Here is an 18,850-nt window from a genome sequence, read left to right as displayed (position 1 = left end):
CTGACATACTGTTGTAGCCATAAGATATATGTACCTGGTCCAATTCAGTTTCTGGTTAATTGTAACCCCAGACTGTTGATAGTGGAGGTATCAGTAATGGTAATGCCATTGAATGTGAAGAGGTGTTGTCAAGATTCTTTCTTGTTGGAGATCATCCAAGAATATAATTTGTGAGGTGTGAATGTTATTTGCCAGTTTTCATCTCAAGCTCAGATATTGTCCAGGTGTTGCTGTATTTGGATATGGACTGCTTCATAAGAACAGAGGAACGTAAGAAATAGGAGCAGGAGTAAGCCTGCCCTGCCATTCACAAGATCATGGCTGATCTGCCCCAGGCGTGAACCTCCCAAAGGGAGGTTCTGGCTCCTTATAGTCTTCAACTCTCTGATATTTCAAATTTATCTACCCCCTTTAAATATTTCAGTGATCTAGCCTCCACAACTTAAGGAGGTAGAGAATTCTAGATACACACTATCCTCTGAGAGAAGAAATTACTTTGTATCTCAATTCTATATAAATGCCCTTTTATTCTGTAAGCTTGTCCCCTGGTTTGAGATTTTTCCACTAGTCTTAACATCTTCTCAACATCTAACCATTCAACCCGCTTCAGAATCTTGCATGTCTTAATAAGATCACCCCTCATTCTTCTAATCTTTGATGAGTAAAGGCCTAACTCGTTCATTTGTTCTTTATAAGTTAACCACTTCATCCCAAGAATCAGACAAATGAATTTCTTTTGAACAGTCTCCATTGTCTGTCCATCCTTTGTTAAATTCAGGGATCAAATTTAAACACAGTGCCCCAGGTATGGACTCACCAACACCCTGTACAGTGTAACAGGACTTCTCTGTACTTAAACTCCAACATTCTGGCAATAAAGGCCAAAATTCCATGATTTACTTGCTACATCTGCATGCTAAACTTTTAGCTAACCCATGTTCAAGAAAACCCAGATCCATCTCTGCTGCACTTTTTTATGATGTGGAGGTGCCGGTGTTGGATTGGGATGGACAAAATCAGAAGTCACATGACACCAGGTTATACCCAATCATCAGGCTTACCTGATGACAGAGCAGCGCTCTGAAAGCTTGTGATATCAAATAAACCCATTGGACAGTAACCTGGTGTTGTGTGACACCGTACTGTTTATTGTGGAGACACTTTTCATTTAAATAATTGGCAGTTTTTTGATTCTTCCTCACAAAGTGCACGATCTCACACTTTACTACAATAAACTCCATCTGCAAGCTTTTTGGCCACTCACTGAACCTATCTATATCATTTTCCCTCCACCTAATTTTTGGAACAACAGAAAATTTAGTTGCATTATACTTTACCTCCTCCTTTAAGTCATTAACATAGTCTGTAAATAATTGTTCCTTGTAACACTTCACTAGTTTTGGCTTTCCAACCTGTAAATAAAATACATCGCAACTCACTCTCATTCTGTGTCATAACTAATGCTCAATCCATGCTAATATGTTACCTCCAATACCTGGATTGCCCATCTGGTGCGATAATCTTCCATGTTGCCCTTTTTCAAATGCCTCCTGGAAATCAAAATACACTCCATCCAGAGGTTCCCTTTGATCAACTCTGCTTGTTCTGTACTCAAAAGGACTCCAGCAAATTTATAATCATAGAATCCCTTACAGTGCAGAAGCAGGCCATCCAGCCCATCGAGTCCACATTACCCTAACAAAGAGTGTCCCAGCTAGACCTAACCTCTTACCCTATCCCTGTAACCCTGAATTTCCCATGGCTCACGCACCTAACCTGCTCATTCCAAGACATCATAGGCAATTTAGCATGGCCAAACCACCTAACCTGCACTTCTTTGGACTGTGGGAGGAAACTGGAATGCTTAGAGGAAACCCACGCAGACACAGAGAGAATGCGCAAATTCCACATAGACAGTCGCCCAAAGCTGGGATCGAACCCCGGTCCCTGTTGTTATGAAACAGCAGTGCAATTCACTGAGCCAGCTTGCCAAATTTTTCAAGCATGGTTTTATTTTCACAAAACCCTGTTTATTCAGTTTGATTGTGTTAAACTTTTCCATATGTTCTTCTATTTCTTCTTTAATACAAGACTCTAGCATTTCCATACGACTGTTATTCTGTAAATTGACCTACAGTTTCCTCTTTTCTGTCACCTGCCTTTCTGAGCAGTGCCATTGCATTAGCAGCTTTCCAATCTGCTGGAACCCTTTTGGAATCCAGTGGGTTCTGGAATATTTTGAGCAATGCCTCTAATGCAGCCATTCCCTTTACAAACATTGGTTCTGGGAACCTGCCTGTCTTTAGTCACATTAGTTTGTCCCTCGTGATAGAGGCTGTTACATAATCTTTCCTCCCATTAGCCACAGTCTTTCATTGCAAAAAATTATAAAAGCTCTTGTTGTTTGTTTTTATATTTCTTACCAACTCACTTCCAGAATTAATTTTCTCAGTTTTTATTAGATATTTAGCTATCTGTTGGTACCGAAACATTTCCTAATCCTCTGGCCTACCAGAGGCATTTTTGCTACTTTGTATGCCTTAGTTTCTTATTGGATTCTCTCCTTGATCACTTGCTAACAATACATGTTTCACCCTTCATTTTACCAGGACACATTTTTGTTCAGCATCTGTTTAATATCTCTGGAACTTTGTTGAAAAATGCTACTTGTTGCAAGTAAGACCTTACGTGACTTGTCACGCAATTCTCTTAGATTCCTTGGCACAGCCCATATCATTCAGAGCTTAGTAAGGTTCCAGCCAAACTATTTGCAGAATAAAACAATTAACATCCAACACACATGGCACATGATGATGTAGTCATTATGTCAGAGTCCTAGGATTACATCGAGAGAATTAAAAGGAGCAGAAACTCTAACCTTGTGTGAAGAACATGTATGTATTTAGATCAAATTGTAAATGAGCAATTCTCTGCAAAAGAATCGTAGACTTCAGCAAACAGAATCACAATTCAATTTTTATTTTGACAACTTGAGGAAAGTATTTAAAACAACACAGAAACATTTGCTTAGATATTGACAAAGAGCTATGCATAAGGCCAACATTTACAGACATCAGCAAAGGAAATATTAAGATTTTATCTCCCAGTAAAAAGTACAATAAACATTAATATATAAAAATCATATTTTGTAATTTCTTAAGACTTGAACACAGCTAGAAATAAAATATTTTTAGGTCTTTAAAGTGCACGTCAGCCACTGATTTTTCATCCTCTCAGCAAATATCTCACGGAAATCAGTTGATCAATGAATCGATAACTTAGTGTTGAAATTGCTTCACAAATCTTGATTTACCAGTGTATATCTAAAGCTGAGCTGAGTCTGTTGTCTTTTCAGAGGTACGAATTTTGAGAAGTTCTGAAAGACTGAATTTTGAGAGTAAAATTTCCTTTAGGTGCAGCGAACATTTTGTATAATTATTCTCTAACTGTTTCCTGTGCTACTCAAATCAAATACACTTTTAAAATAATTAGTTATAACAATTTCTTTTTGTTAGCTTCAGTATTAAAGACACATAGAAAAAGCCAGAGGCAAACAAAACTAGTTGGCCCAAAGCTCTGATACGTTCATTTTTTCAACAGTTGATTGAATTTGAACAGCCTACGTGTTCTGTGCTGCAAGGCTCACCAATATTCCCAGTGCTGTTGGAATATTGCAACCAATTCTGGACTCCCGCTACAGGAAAGTTGTTGATTTAGAAAACATCTGCCAGGGCTGGTGAATTTGAGCTAAAGGGAGAGACTGAACAGGCTGGGGCTACTTTCCCTGGAGTGCCAAAGGATGAGGGGGTAACCTTACAGAAGTTTATAAAATCATAAGGGACATGGATATGTTGAATAGTCAAGGTCTTTGCCCATGAATACAGGAGCCCCAAACTAGAGGGCGTAGGTTTAAGATGAAGGGGGAAAGATTAGAAAGGGACAACTTTTTCACACAGAGGGTGGTGCATGTATGGAATGAGCCACCAAAGGAGGTTGTGGAGGCTGGCATAATTACAATGTTTAAAAGGCATCTGGATGGGCATCGGATTAGGAAGGGTTTAAAGGATATCAAGGAAATAATGGCACATGGGAATAGATTAATGTAGAATATCTGGTCTGCATGGATGAGTTAGATAGAAAGGTCTGTTTCTATGCTCTGCATGTCTATGACTATGATCTTCCTCCTATTTTTGTTTGACTATTCCACATTTGAAGGATTTTTCTGATATGTGTTCTAACTTATCAGGTCACAGCGACATTGTAGTTACAATTATAACATTGGACTTGCAACTCGGACATGTGAGTTTTAAAATGTATCACCCTAAGATATGAAATTGAAGCCTGCAAATCTGGTCATTTGTGGGCTGACACCAACAAACATCTTGAAAACTGATGGACTGCTGAAAAAAAAAACACATTTGGATCTCTCAGCAAATGGAATCTGCCACCCAAAACCAGCTTGATCTCTGTGTGACTTTAATCCATGCTGCATGGTTGCATTTTGATGGACTCTGAAAGTGGTTGAGCGAGAAAGAATAACTAAAGGCGGGCAATGATTGTAGGAACATCACCAACACTGAGAATAAAAATCACTTGGCAGTCATTTCTACTCTTTTCTCTGCTCCAACATCCTTAAGTTACTTCAAACTAATCATCTGATTTGAGCTTGTCTTTAAATATTTATATATTTTCAGGAGGCTGCCTTTTAAAAGAGCAGTTTGCGACATCACTTAGGCTGAATCAATGATGTAGCGCCAGAACTGTAATTTTCATCTCTTGCTACCCAGGTGACATCTTCATTCGTACAGCTAAACACGCAGCGGGAACGACCACAACTATTTAAGGAGGCCATCATCTCTTTACTGGTTAGTTTCTGATTGATTTCTGCTGTCTCTCGTCGCATCTGTAAAAGTGTTTGGTATTATATACTGCTATTGAATTCCTTATACGTCCCTTGGTTTGAAGCATGACAGGGAGAATCAACTGAGAAGACATGAAGGGCAAGCCATTCGAAGAAGGAGGAGAAGAGGTCTGAGACAGCTCTCAGAAGATGGTCTTTCGAGAAATGCAGAAATGAATACTTAAAGACTGAGACCTCAGACCAAAGACTAAGTTCATTGCTTACCAAGCATTTGAGATCTCTAACAACCACAATGCTGAACTATACACCACCACAAAACAAGTATTCCAACAGCTTTATAAATCAAACCATAGCTCTTCTGTGAAAAGAAAAAAAATGTTGAAGAGTCATCTAGCCTCGAAACATTAGCTTGCTTTCTCTCCACAGATGCTGCCTGACCTGTTATGATCTTCAGTATTATTTGTTCTCAGCACAGATTCCAGCATCTGCAGTAATTTGCTCCTACATAGCTCTTGTGTGTTCCTTAACGCCTATCTAATGTCTTTCCTACGCTAGTGTTTCTATACCGTACTAATACTGTAGCTGTAGCAAAGCTGGTGGAAGACAGATAACCATAAGTGAATGAGGCTACAGACCCTTTGCAGGATGTCCTCATTAAAATTAGTAGACAGCATAAGGTTTGTGCGCTATCTGCATCACAAGGAGCGTGCACAGATTAAATGCATGTTGTAATCAGTTCCTGTTGTCTCTGGCTGTGAAATTTTGCTCCCATGCATTTCAAATCTTGTCTGATAGGTTATTTCTTTTATACTTCTGTTCTCCCAACTCTTTACATGTATATATTGCTGTTTTGTGTAGTCTGGTGACAAACATTGATGGCATTAACTTATGCGTGTTTTACAAAGTAAATTGTAAAGCTTAACATTTTCTTTGTACATTTAAAATGTATGCATTAGACTTATCCATTTTTTTAACCATAGCTGCATCCCCACATTCCCTGAACACTCAAAATGATATATGTGCTATTGCTGTCTGATATATTTTTAAATCTCTTTGAAAATTCACATTTATACTGTCCCATTGATTTTGACTTTGTGTAATACTTTGGACTTAACAATCTTAAATGTTATTTGCATTGTGAATGAGGCAGTAAGCAAACAAAATCTACCAATCTAATTTTCATGCTGACTTGGTATATGTGACTGGTGTTCTTACTCAAATGAGGCTGAGATCTCAGCGAATTCTTAAATCAGTGCACTTTACTACATTTGCTGTCTAAGTGGAAGTTGTGGCATAATGCTAATGTCACCAGTAATCCAAAGGCCCCAGTGCAATTATCTCTTCTAACTCCCTACACCCTCCAAAGAGGGAAAGTAAGGATTCAGCAGTCGACCCTTATTGCATTGATTTTCAGAGACAAACAACTTCAGTTGTTTTTTTTAGATAGGACTATTCTAGGTTTTCCTTTTGATCTTTAACCTTGCTTAGTGTTGTGACCCCCTTACAATTTCTCACTTCTGGCTTGAGACCACATACAAGCTGCTGGATTCCCCTCAGCAATACACCAATCAGCAAGTTTCCAACTGGATCCTGAAGAAAAGGTACATATGCTTTTTTTAAAAAAATTATGATCAATCGCCTTACAAATGGGTCCACAGGGGTACATGATTTTAACATAATGGGCAACATCGATGCGCTTAGTCAGCCTCATTCAGCAGGCGGACCATTTACAATGATTGTGACAAAGGTTGAAGAGGTCCTTGATACAAAATAATGAAATTCTAATTGGGACTGAATTTAAGTCATTTAAATTGAGCTTTGACAATTGTGACTTTAGAATTGCCTATTGCAAAATGCAATTTGCACAAATCAGACCCACAAAGCTGATTTTCTATCACAAATTTGACATCATGTTGCAAATCTCTGACTTCCAATGTCAAAGCCTCACAAAACCAAACCTTGAATTCATTATTTTAATGTACTTCAGAAAATCTTATTGCTCTTAACACTCTTCCTTTTAACTCTCTTTTTGGTTTTATTCCATCCTGGTTGATTGTCTCTCCCAGTCTGACATCACTCTTTTTTTGCCCAGAATCATTGTGTTGGCCTACAGACAACATTCTGCTGTTGATCTAATACATTTAAGTAGTTTTATAAAGAACCATATCAGCCCAATCCCAACTTAACATTTTCTCAATTATAACTGATCACTGCTGTCATCTGCAATCTAATAATTGCAATAATAAAGTCAGAAAATGCTGGAGAAACTCAGCAGATCTGGCAGCATCTGCAAAAAGAGAAACAGGATTAAAATGCTTTTGCTTAATGAATATAACTCTAAATGTTTTGAGGTCATGACTGAGTTATCGGGAGTTGTCTAGAATTTCCATGTTTTATCAATAAGCTATCTCTGTGAATATATTAAAGATAGCTTTCAAGATAGGATTCATGTATTTTCAATTGTTAATGATAATTTATACTAGGGTGTTGTGAATAGAAGGACACCAGCCTGAAGCATTACACAGACGTTACACTTAGGTTTATTTGGCTGAATTGTTAAAGAGTGTGGACAGAGTTTAGCAGTTGCCAGCTGGCAGCAAAGATGGAAAAACATTAGGGCATTTCTCATGAGTTTCTGGGGAATTGTAGGTGGTATCACAGTTTATGTGGCTGCGGATTGTGGAGATCTAAGGAGAGTTTGATGAACAGAAAATAATTATGTTTGGTCAAAGTATGTTTACAGTCAATCAAAAGAGATGCTTGAAAGACAGGTATTGTTTAGGCATATTATGATTTTTTTTCTCCATATCAAGAGATTATTCTATTTAGTACTGAATTCTTTATGCAAGCAATCTCAGGACTGATTGAAGTAAACATTAATAGGGTGAATGTGCAATTTCTCTTTGGTTTCTAATTCTGCCCAGTGAACATTATTTGTGCATTTGTAATTGGATGTCATCTCTTTCATGTCTCCTCTAACTTAGAAACTGCACTCTGAATATGCATCGCTTTTAATGAGATAAACTGAGGTAAGCAATTTTAAAATGAAAGTGAGAAAATCTAATTTAACAGTAAAATGGCGTAAATAAAGATCAGAAATTAAGGCATACTTTCAATACCAAGAGCAAAAGAAAGATATTTCTCATCATTGTAGATTTATTTGTTTGACAGTGTGAATGAAATGGAATAATATAGTAAGCAAAGAGAAACTAATCAGAGAAAAAGCATCAGCCATTGAAGCGGATATACCACAGAGAGCCTTTGTAGAATGTCTAACACTAAATGTATTTCAGCAGGATATTAGTGACCATACATTGGATGCAGAGTGGGAGCTGAGGCAATTGGACACAAAAGATAGAATCTTGTAAAGGCCTAAACAACATGGATGGTGGTGAAAAATCTGGGAGAATCATGAAAGAAATTGGGTAAGGCTTTTCTCAACATCAGGAGCAATATTTTACATATTCAAAGTTCCAGGCATTGAAACAAGTTTTTTGCTGGAAATCAGCAAGATGTTAATTAAGGTGAATTATTGTTTGTTAACAGCCTCATTAACAACAGATCTTACCTCATCGGATGCAGCTTCTTACTCTACTAGCTGCCATGAGGAAACTGGACCTTGACAATTCCCAACATGAATGTCAGAATAGTTACCTGGCGACTTCTGCCTGTTGCTTACTCCTCTGGTACATAGTATTGCACAGTTGGAAACAATATGTCAGGGCACACCCCAAAGGCACCAGTTACATGCACCGCATATTCACAGTCTCTCGCAACCAACATCGCCAGGCTTTCAGGAACTTCATAGCACTTCTCTGATCACACTTATAGGAAACATTTGCAGTTTGAGGTTGTTAACTTCCTCGCTGAGCTGGTAGGCTTGTTTGCAGATGTTTCATCACCATTCTGGACAACATCATCAGTGCGCTGGTGTTCTGTCCCACTTGCTATTTATGTGTCTGGGTCTACTGGGGTTGGTGGTGACACTTCTGGTCAAAACCTGAAGGGAGGGACTCTAGCAAAACCCTGAAGCAAAGTCAAGTCTCAGCCAAATGGTTAAAAAATTTTCCAGATTCGGTCGGCAATCCGTGGTAGTTGCTGCCAGTATTTGGACTCAAGAAGCTCACCTGACCTAACTGGAATACAACAATGTATAGGCCAATATCCAGGAGAGTGAACACCCTGGAAAGTCTACTTACATCTGGCTTGGAATAGTTAAATTGCTTAGCAACATCCAAATCAGAACCAAAGTCTGGTTAAGTGGTCACCCAGTTCTAATGGAGGTTGATTCCAGCACAGCCACTTCAGTGATTGCAGAAGCAGTCATTAACAAAATTCGATCTGGACTCCAACCCTTAAGTTTGCACAAAACCCAGATGGATAGACAGAGAACCTGGTGTCCACCTGACTTTGCCAAAAACTTCCACTCTGCCCTTAAATTCACTTGGTCTATCTCAGACAACTCCCTCCCCTTCCTTGGCCTCTCTGTTTCTACCTCCAGGGAAAGTTTAGAGATTGACATTTACTACAAACCCACAGACTCTCATAACTATCTGGACTGCACCTCCTTCCGTATTGTATCCTGCAAAACTCCATCCTATTCTCCCAATTCCTCTACCTCCGTTGCACCTGCTGCGACAAGGAGACATTCCACTCCCAAGCATCCCTGATGTCCATTTTAAACAGTGTTTTTCCTCTCTCTGCCATCCAGACAGCCCTTCACTACACCTACTGCATTCCCCACTTGACTGTTCCAAACTCCACCCTGTCCAAACATAATTAAGACAGGATCCCCATTACCCTCACCTAGCATCCTTCCAGTCTACACATCCAAAATATCATCCTTAAACACTTCCACCAACTCCAACTAGACCCTATCACCAAGAGCATCTTCCTCTCTCCACCACTCTCTGCCTTCCTCAAGGACCATTCCTTTCGCCACTCCTTGGTTCATGCCACTCTTCTCACCCACTCCTCCGATCTCCTGATATCTTCCACTGAAACCGTAAAAAATGCAAAACCTGCTGGCACACCACCTCCCTCACCTACATCCAGGGCACCAAACAGTTCTTCCAGGTGAGATAGAGGTTCACCTGCCTCTCCTCCAACCTAGTTTACTGTATCCAGTGCTCCCAATGTGGTCTCTCAACATCGGTGAGACCAAATGTAAACTAAGGGCATGTTTCGTTGAAGATCTCAGCCAGGCCTGTAAGGGCAAGTCTGACCTCCCAGTGACAGCTCATTTCAATTCCCCTTCCCATTCCCTCTCCAACATGTCCACCCTCAGTCTCTTTCATCGCCACAGTGAATCAGACCACAAATTGGAGGAAAAACACTTCATTTTCTGCCTGGGCAGCCTTCCAGCCGGACAACTCAACATTGAGTGCATCAATTTCAAATAACCATTCCACCCACCTCCACTCCATTTCCAGCCCTGCCTCCCCCCCTCCATCCCTCCTACCAACCCGTCCTTTTAATTACCAAGCAGATTCATTCCTCCTATCGATCTACTGGGTTGTGCCTACCATCTGTATTCACCTATCACTACCTCACCATTCTGCCCCTCTCCCCACCCATAACCCTTCTCCCCCTTCTTCATCTGCAGCTCCCACTATCCCCACCTCCGTTCTTGAAGAAGGGTTGTATCTAAATGTCAACTTCTTCACCTCCTGCTGCTGCCTGGCTTGCTGTGTTCTTCCAGCCTCCTGCTTGTCTACTTTGGATTCCAGCATCTGCAGTTTTTTTGTCTCTTATTACCTTGTATGGGCAGTTATCATATGAGGAAAGGTTAGGGTGGTATCTCCTCGGGTTTAGAAGATTAAGTGGTGACTTGATTAAAAGGTAGAAGGCCCTATGGGATCTTGATAGGCTGGATATGAAGAGGATATTTCATCTTATAGGAGATTCTGGGACTGGGGTGTTGGGGTGGTGTCATTGTTTAAAACTCAAGGGACAACCATTTAAAACAGAAATTAGGTGAAATTTTATCTCTCAGAGGCTTATAACTTTTCGGAACTCTCTTTCTGATAAGATGGATGAGGCAATATCCTTGAATATTTGTGAGACAGAGTTGGATAGCTTCTTATTCAGCAAGGGAACAATAGGTTATCAGAGGTAAATAGGAATGTGGACTTGAGGTTATAATCAGATCAGCCATGATTTTATTAAATGGCAGAGCAAGATCGAGAAGTTGAATTGTCTACTCCTGCCCCCGAGTCAGATGTCTGTATACTCATGTGACTTGTTGCCATCATTGGTAGTCTGAAGATTCAATATAGCTGTAGCATTGTGACAGTTCCACAGATGAGGAACTTCGATTATGAAGGTAGGTTGGTGCAGTTAGGACTGTTTACCCTGGTGGAGACTGAGAGGAGATTTGATAAAGTTATCTGTAGTGATTGGAACCAGATGGGCATTGCTGACTCTGAGATCCTTGATTAGGGTTGTTAACCTGAGCCAATCAGAGACTGACTCCAAACTGGATGGCCATAGTCAATGTACTGTGTACATGTAAATAAAAAGTGACATGGTGATGGGATCCCAGCCTCTGTGCAGTTATTTCAGTGGTGACTAGAGAAAACAATATGTGCCTGAAGAACTTCGCTTGTCACAGTCATCTTTGAGTTGGGGTAAGCATCTCTGGCATCATGCCTTTATTTGGGAAGCTTAATTTATTCGATCCGGCTACCAAAGACTGCGCCCAGTATGTGAAAAGAATGCAATATTTTTTCCAGGCATAAGACACTGGGGCAGATGAAGAGCAACGAGTAATCTGGCTGCTTGCAGACCCACAGCATTTTCAGTTATTAGGCGCTTAACTTCCAGACACTAGAGGCACCAGACACTAAAACCTTCCAAGAGTTGACAGATTTGGTTAAGGAATATTACACTCCCATACTTCCTCTAATTCTGAGACACTATCAGTTTTATTCAGCTGTTCGAGAACCATGGGAATCGGTATCGGAATTTTTGATGGGGTGAAGACAACAGACAGAGGCATGTGATTTTGGGTTAACCTTGAATAACATGCTGAGAGACTGTGTGGTATGTGGGATTAATGACATAACTGCAAAAATGCCTACTAGCTGAAGCCCAACTGGACTTCAAACAGGCACTTAGAGCAAGTGGAGCATGGGAGCTACAGGACATCCCAGTGGAAGTGGACACCCTTGCCTGTCTAACTGAGCTTGTGGAACACTACTCAAGTGTAGTCAATCACAAAGCCTTACACAGGGTATATCCTGGGCAGAAGGACCCTAAGACAGCCCACAGCAGATTCCCACAACAAAGCTGAGTCTCGGCCACAAGAGTTAAAAAGGTCTTCATGGTCTGGCCAGCAAGCCATTGTAGTTGCTGCCAGTATGCGGATTTGAGAAGCAAAGGACTCCTACAATGCCTGGCCTGATTAATAAAACTCATAGGCCGGTATCAAGGAGAGTGTACACACGTGGATTGGAACAACTAAATCGCTTAGTTACGTTCAATTCAGAACCAATTAAAATGAATGTTTGGTTAAATGGTCATCAAGTTCCGGTGGAGATCGATACCAACGCAGCTCTTTCTGTAGCCACAGAATCTGTCTTTAACCTGTTTACACAAGACCTCAGACAGACTGCGAACATACACTGGGGAAGCATTGCATTTTAAGGGCACAACTCTGGTTCACATCGCTTCTGAGAAGGAATTGGTGAATTACTACTGGTGGTAGTAAAAGGCTTGGGCCCAAACCTATTAGAGTGGAATTGGTTGAGAACAATTCACCTTGCTTGGCTCAACATTTTTTGAATAGAAAATGACTGCCTCAGTGAAATCCTTATAAAATACCCAAGGATTTTTCATTAAGGGCTAGGAACTATCAAAGGGGCCAAAGCCACTTTACGTGGTGACCAGGATCCAGTTCTGTGATTCTGCAAGGCCTGCCTACTGCTATTTAGATTAGATTAGATTAGATTCCCAACAGTGGGCAAAAGCAGAGGTGGAAATCGGGGGAAGGAATCATCAAACCTGTGCTGTTTGCAGAATGGTAGCACCTGGTCATACTGACTGTGAAGCTCAGTTCGCCTTTGTGGGAAATTTAAGCAAACGGTAAACCGTTTCTTGTAGCTAGATAAATACCGAATCCCTCACATAGAGGACTTGTACATAAAATTGGCGAAGGGGCTGTCCTTCACAAAGGTGAACATGAGCCATGGCTGCCTGCAAATGCAATTGGATGGGGAGTCCCAGAAGTACACTACAATTAATGCCCAAAAGGGTTATACCAATATACAAGGCTGCCATTTGGGGTATCATCTGCCTGCACCCTTTTCCAGTGGACCATGGAGAACATTTTACAAGAGCTCCCCCAGGTTACCATTTATCTGGATGACGTACTAATAACCGGGAAGACTAATAAATAGCACTTGGAGAACTTGGACATAGTGGTTGAACATTACTCCCAGGTAGGTATGTGCCTTAGAAGGGAAAAGTGTGAGTTTCAGGCACCCCAAGTAACCTACTTGGGTTAAAGAATTGATAAAATCAGATTACACGCGTTGGAAGAGAAAGTGAGGGCGATCAAAGGTGCTCCAACTCCCACATCTTGCCTGAAGCTGAGGTGTTTCCTTGGGTTGGTGAATTATTACAGAAAATTCATACATAACCTGGCCTCCACCTTGGTACCCTCACACCTGCTATTGCTAAGGGTCAGTCTTGGAAATGGTCACGTAATCAAGAAGTAGCCTTTAGGGAAGTGAAAAAGCAGCTGTCATCATCAAAAGGTGTTAGCCCACTACGATCTGAAGTGAGAAGTAGTACTGACATACGATGACTCCCTGTACAGTATTAGGGAGTCCAACGGAAAAGTAATGCCTAACACCATACACTTCCCAGACTTTGGTTGATACCAAATGCAAATAGACCCAAATAGAGAAGGAATAGAGATAGGTTTGGCGGTCATCTTTCGTGTGAGGAAGTTCCACCAATACCTTCACAGACGTGAATTTGTCATTGTAACAGATCACAACCCCCCTGCTAGGGCTACTGAAGGAAAACAAGGAGGTGCTGCCCATAGCTTGCAGTTGAATTCAGCGGTGGGCCCTTATTCTCAGTACATACAAGTTAGAACACTGTCCAAGAAGCCAAGTGGCTGATGTGGATGCATTCAGCCAGCTCCCACTGGCAGATACTCCACTGTTGGTGCCTCTCCTGGAAAAGTCTGTTCTGGCTTCAGAGTTCCTGGATACCCTTTCAGTCACTGCGGCCAATATCTGACTATGGACACAAAAAGATCCTGTCCTAGCAAAACTGAAACAGCTGGTGGGTAATGGGGGAAACAGAAGAGTCATCACAACCTGGATTGAAGCCTTTCTGTACCTGGCAAGACCAGATCATCGTGGAAGGCAACATATTGCAATGGGTCACTAGAGTGATAGTCCTGAGTAAAGGTCATCGCCAGATACTTGCAAAACCCCACCAGGGTCATCCAGGGGTCACCAGGATGAAGATGCTGGCAAGAACTTATGTCTGGTGGCTAGAGTTGGATGCTGACATTGCTGCATTAGTGGGGCAGTGCCCATTGCCCAACAAGAACAAAAATTGCCACCTGCGGTGCCCCCACATTTGCGGGAATGGCCAGGTAAACTCTGGACTCAGTTACATGTCGATTATGCCAGTCCTTTCATGGGCTCTATGTTCCTGGTCATTGTGGATGCCCATTCAAAGTGGTCATTGGCAAAAGCAGGGATGATGATTAAAATGCTGCAAGCATTGGACTCCCGGAAGTAATGGTCATGGAAAACGGGACATCATTTACCAGCAGGGAATTCGAGTATTTCCTAAAGTTGAATGCCATTTGGCACATAAGGACAGCTCCATATTATCCATCATCTAATGGTCTGGTGGAAAGAGCGGTCGAAATGTTGAAGGGTGGCTTTAAAAAAGTGCCAATAGCATCACTCAATACCAAACTGTCCTGGTTCCTGTTCATTTACAGGACCACAGCTTTCACAACTAGAGAGATAGCTCCAGCAGAAGGCTTCAGGGAGAACACCATGCACCAGGTTAAACCGGATATTCCCTGAGGTGGTGGGTAAAATGGCAGCAGGAACTCCAATACCAGCCACATTCTTCCTAGAAGCAAGAGAAACAATTTACTTCAGGGGACTAAGTTTAATGCCAGAACCATGGAAATGGTCTTGTATGGGTAGAGGCAAGGTTGTTGCAAAGTCAGGACCCATAACTTACAAGGTTCAGGTAGGTGGGATAGTCTTGAACAAACACGTGGATCACCTAAAAGCTGCTATGTTGTAAAACATATCTGGCCCCTCAAGACAACCAGAAGGCTAATCAGAAACCGTGGGTTCTTCCCCTCCATCTAGTATCAAGGAAACCTCAGAGTCTGAGATGAATGCAGTCTCAATACAGTTAATGGCAGAGGAGAAGGAGAAAACTCTTCTGATGACACTCCGGATGCACGAGATGTGCCATGGCCTGTACACCACCACCCGTGTCAGAGTCCAAGTCAGAGAAACCGGACCTGGGGCAAAAACATTGCTGGAAAGCTACAAGAGAAAGACCAGGCCTATATCCCTGGACGTGGTGGGGGTGGGGGGGGGGGGGGCGAGGATCTGCTGATTGGAACCAGGTAGATCACAGTGACTAAGAGATCCTTGATTGGCGTTGTTAACCTGGGCCAATTAGATAGCCCTGGCTGACAAATGTAAAGAGGGGATTCAGAATCTCCTCAGTTCAGGGACTGATTCTGAACTGGCAGACCACAGCCAGTACACTGGCCACGCGTAAATAAAGGGTAACTTAGTGTCTCTGTACTGTTATTTCAGTATTCAAAATCACGAGAGGTCCTATAGTAAATACAAAGTTAGGAGAAACTGTTCCCAAACTGCTCATAAAGGAACAAGAACCAGTGGTCTCCATTTTAAAGTAATTAGCAAAATAATCAATAACAATAAGAGAGAAAGCTTTTTTTTCACACAGTGAATTGTTAGGATCTGGATTGCAGTACCAATGAGGCAGGTTCAATTAATACATTCAAAAGGGAATTAGACAGCTATTTGATAAGAAAAAGCACACAGGGTTACAGAGAGCAGACAGAAGAATGAAAATAAGGGAAATCTTCATTTGGTGAGCCAGTGCAGATACAAAGAAACAAATGGCCTCCTTCTGTGCTGAAAAGATTCTGCGATTCTGAGGGTGTATGTTTGTAATCTGTGGAAACCAGGTCATCCTGCAAATTCCCTACCTCTAGAAACAGCTTTCCAGTAACATTGTTCACCATTATGCCCAGCTTCTTTCTCAGAAACAGTTTTGAAGCAGGGTGCATTTTTAAAAATTGATTTACAGAACATGAAAGGCTTCATGGAATTTCAATTTGGATTTTAGTAAGCATGAAATAAAAATGTTGTTAAAGAGCCTCTTTGTAGTTACACTGCTACAGGTTGGAAATAGAATGAATCATGTCCTACTTTTGAAAATTGTTTCCTTTAATGCCAAATTGCACTGCCAGTTTTATATTGACCTCTTGGCACTAGGATGCTGTAAACACTGGCACAATACAGGTGCCAGAGCTTTTGTAGCAAGACAGCGTTATCTTGCTGACCAAATAGAAATTCAACATAATTAATATAACTAAACACAATGCTGGCAAGAGCTTAATTGATGGTTGAAAAAACTAAAAGAATTAAAAATAGAGAACTAAAAATAGTTCACAGAAATAGCCTAGAAAAAGAGATGTTTGCTAATTCTAATATTTCATAGTAACTTACAAAACTTGACTGGAGCTTTAACTATGAACTCTAATTTGAGAAATTTTCAGATGGTCTCACTCCTTAGCACATTCAGCAAGGTCAACTTTTGAAAAATTGTCATGAATTTTCATGACTGTCAATGAATCTTCATTCATGTTGGGGGTTTCAAATTAGTATGTTCATAACCTGATTTGACTGTAAATGGGGCTTCAGTTTACAATTTGCAAACATTTAAATAATCAAAATCAAAACCACAATCATAAACAAACACCTTGCTTCAGTACATAACCTATCCTTGGTTAGGGGGTGGAGAGGTAGAGTGGAGATGAAATTGGTCTATTCCAGTAACACAACTTGATCTCATTGCGAACGCTGTTTCATTGGACTCAATATTCTATCCATTGAAGTTGACAGAATGATCCTGCTAACATTTCTTGGATACTTGATTTCTCGTGCTACTATTCTTTTTTCTTGGCTTGCCTTGAAAGTACAACCTTACCAATATTTTCCAACTTAATGGAAAGTAGAACTGGCACTGTACGTAGATGGTTGCTGATTCTCTACAGGTCCCTTTCACCCTGCTGATGTTGACCAATGTGATCTCAAGGGAGAATAATTCCAATTACTCCAAATTCTCCACATAACTATCCCCAGTATCATCCTAGCAAGTCTCTTTATCCTTGACATGCATCCTGAAGTGTGAAGCCCAGATGTGCATGAAATACTCCATCAGGGGCTTAATCATTGACTTGTAAAAGCTTCACACACTTTCCTTGCTTTTGAATACAATGTTGCCATTTACAAAGTTTCTGAATAGTCTCATCAACTTGGACAGTCAATGTTAAAGATTTGTAAACTTGCATCCACACACATATCCACTGCTCACTCCACTTTTCCCACCCCACCCCTCCCTCCCCCCGCTAGATCCTTCTGCTCTTGCACCCACCTCAGAATAATAGAATGTTACATTGCTTAAAGTATACCAATTCACACTTACCTGCATTAGTTTACTTTTGAATTTAGAAGCCTTGAGTTCCAAGTTCACACAACCCTCTGAAAGAAGAAAAATTGCTTCTTCTCTAACTAAAAAGAGCAATCTCTAATTTTTAAACAGTGCCCCTAGCTCTGGACTTACCCACAAGAGGGACCATGACTTTGTCCAGATCATTCAGGTTCTTATATAATTCAATCAAGTCACTCCTCACTCACCTTAACTCAAGTGGAAAAAATCCAATTTGCATCATTCAGGTGTTTGACTAATTCTCCAGTCTGTTTATGTCCTCTTGCTGTTATATTGCTCACTGTTTACAACTGGTTATTTGCAAAAGTGTCATTATCCTCACAATTCAAAATCATACCGTTTATACCCGAGTCCAAGTTATTCAATGTAACAAGAAAAGTAATAGTCTTGATACTGAAGCCTGGGATTCCACTATATATTTATCTCCAACTAAAAAATGTCCATTCTATATCCTCTGTCACCAATTCCTTAGCTACTGTCCCTTTAATACAACATATTGCTTTATTTCTAAATAGATCTATTTGATATGTTCATCAAAAACTTTCAGAAATACATGCAAAAAATGTCTACTACACGACTTTAATTTTTTCTGTTATTTCACCAAAGAACTTAGAAGAGATTTTCCTTTAACCTACAGGTAGTTCTCCTATAATGCAGTAGTTGCATTCCTGTACAACACTCTTATAGAAAACCACATAATATAAATAATGGTGCTTATGGGAAAAACATAGTTGGGGCAAACTGCCAAAAATATCAGTAAAAATCAAAACAAAAATAATAGCCTAACACAAATGATAGCACAGTCTCAGTAAATCTTTAAATCATATATTTTTTTATGGAGTAATACAGTAAATTTTACACTTTAACACTAAAATCACTGACTACAGCACTGTACCTTTCACGAAGCTCTTCACCAGAAAACGCACAAGCTGACTGACCACATGATACCAAGATTCACCCCTGGTTTGAAGTAAAGTTCCTTCTAAATGTAGACTACAATTCCCAGTTTCAGGCTTGCAGAACTGATTACGTTCCTGTTTTATCTGAACAGACTTAATTTGCATTTTGCAGACAGGATCGTGAGGCTGCGTTTTGTTGTTCATGTAAGTGCATGGGATGGAATCGTGTTATAGCCAAATCACATTTAACAAACATATGTTATAGGAGCACTACCTGCATCTGTTTTCTTTGCTCATTGTTCTTGAATTGAGACTTGATTGATCA

Source organism: Chiloscyllium punctatum, chromosome 2 (genome assembly GCF_047496795.1).
Source record: "Chiloscyllium punctatum isolate Juve2018m chromosome 2, sChiPun1.3, whole genome shotgun sequence".
NCBI lineage: Eukaryota > Metazoa > Chordata > Chondrichthyes > Orectolobiformes > Hemiscylliidae > Chiloscyllium > Chiloscyllium punctatum.
This window is presented reverse-complemented; position numbering follows the sequence as displayed.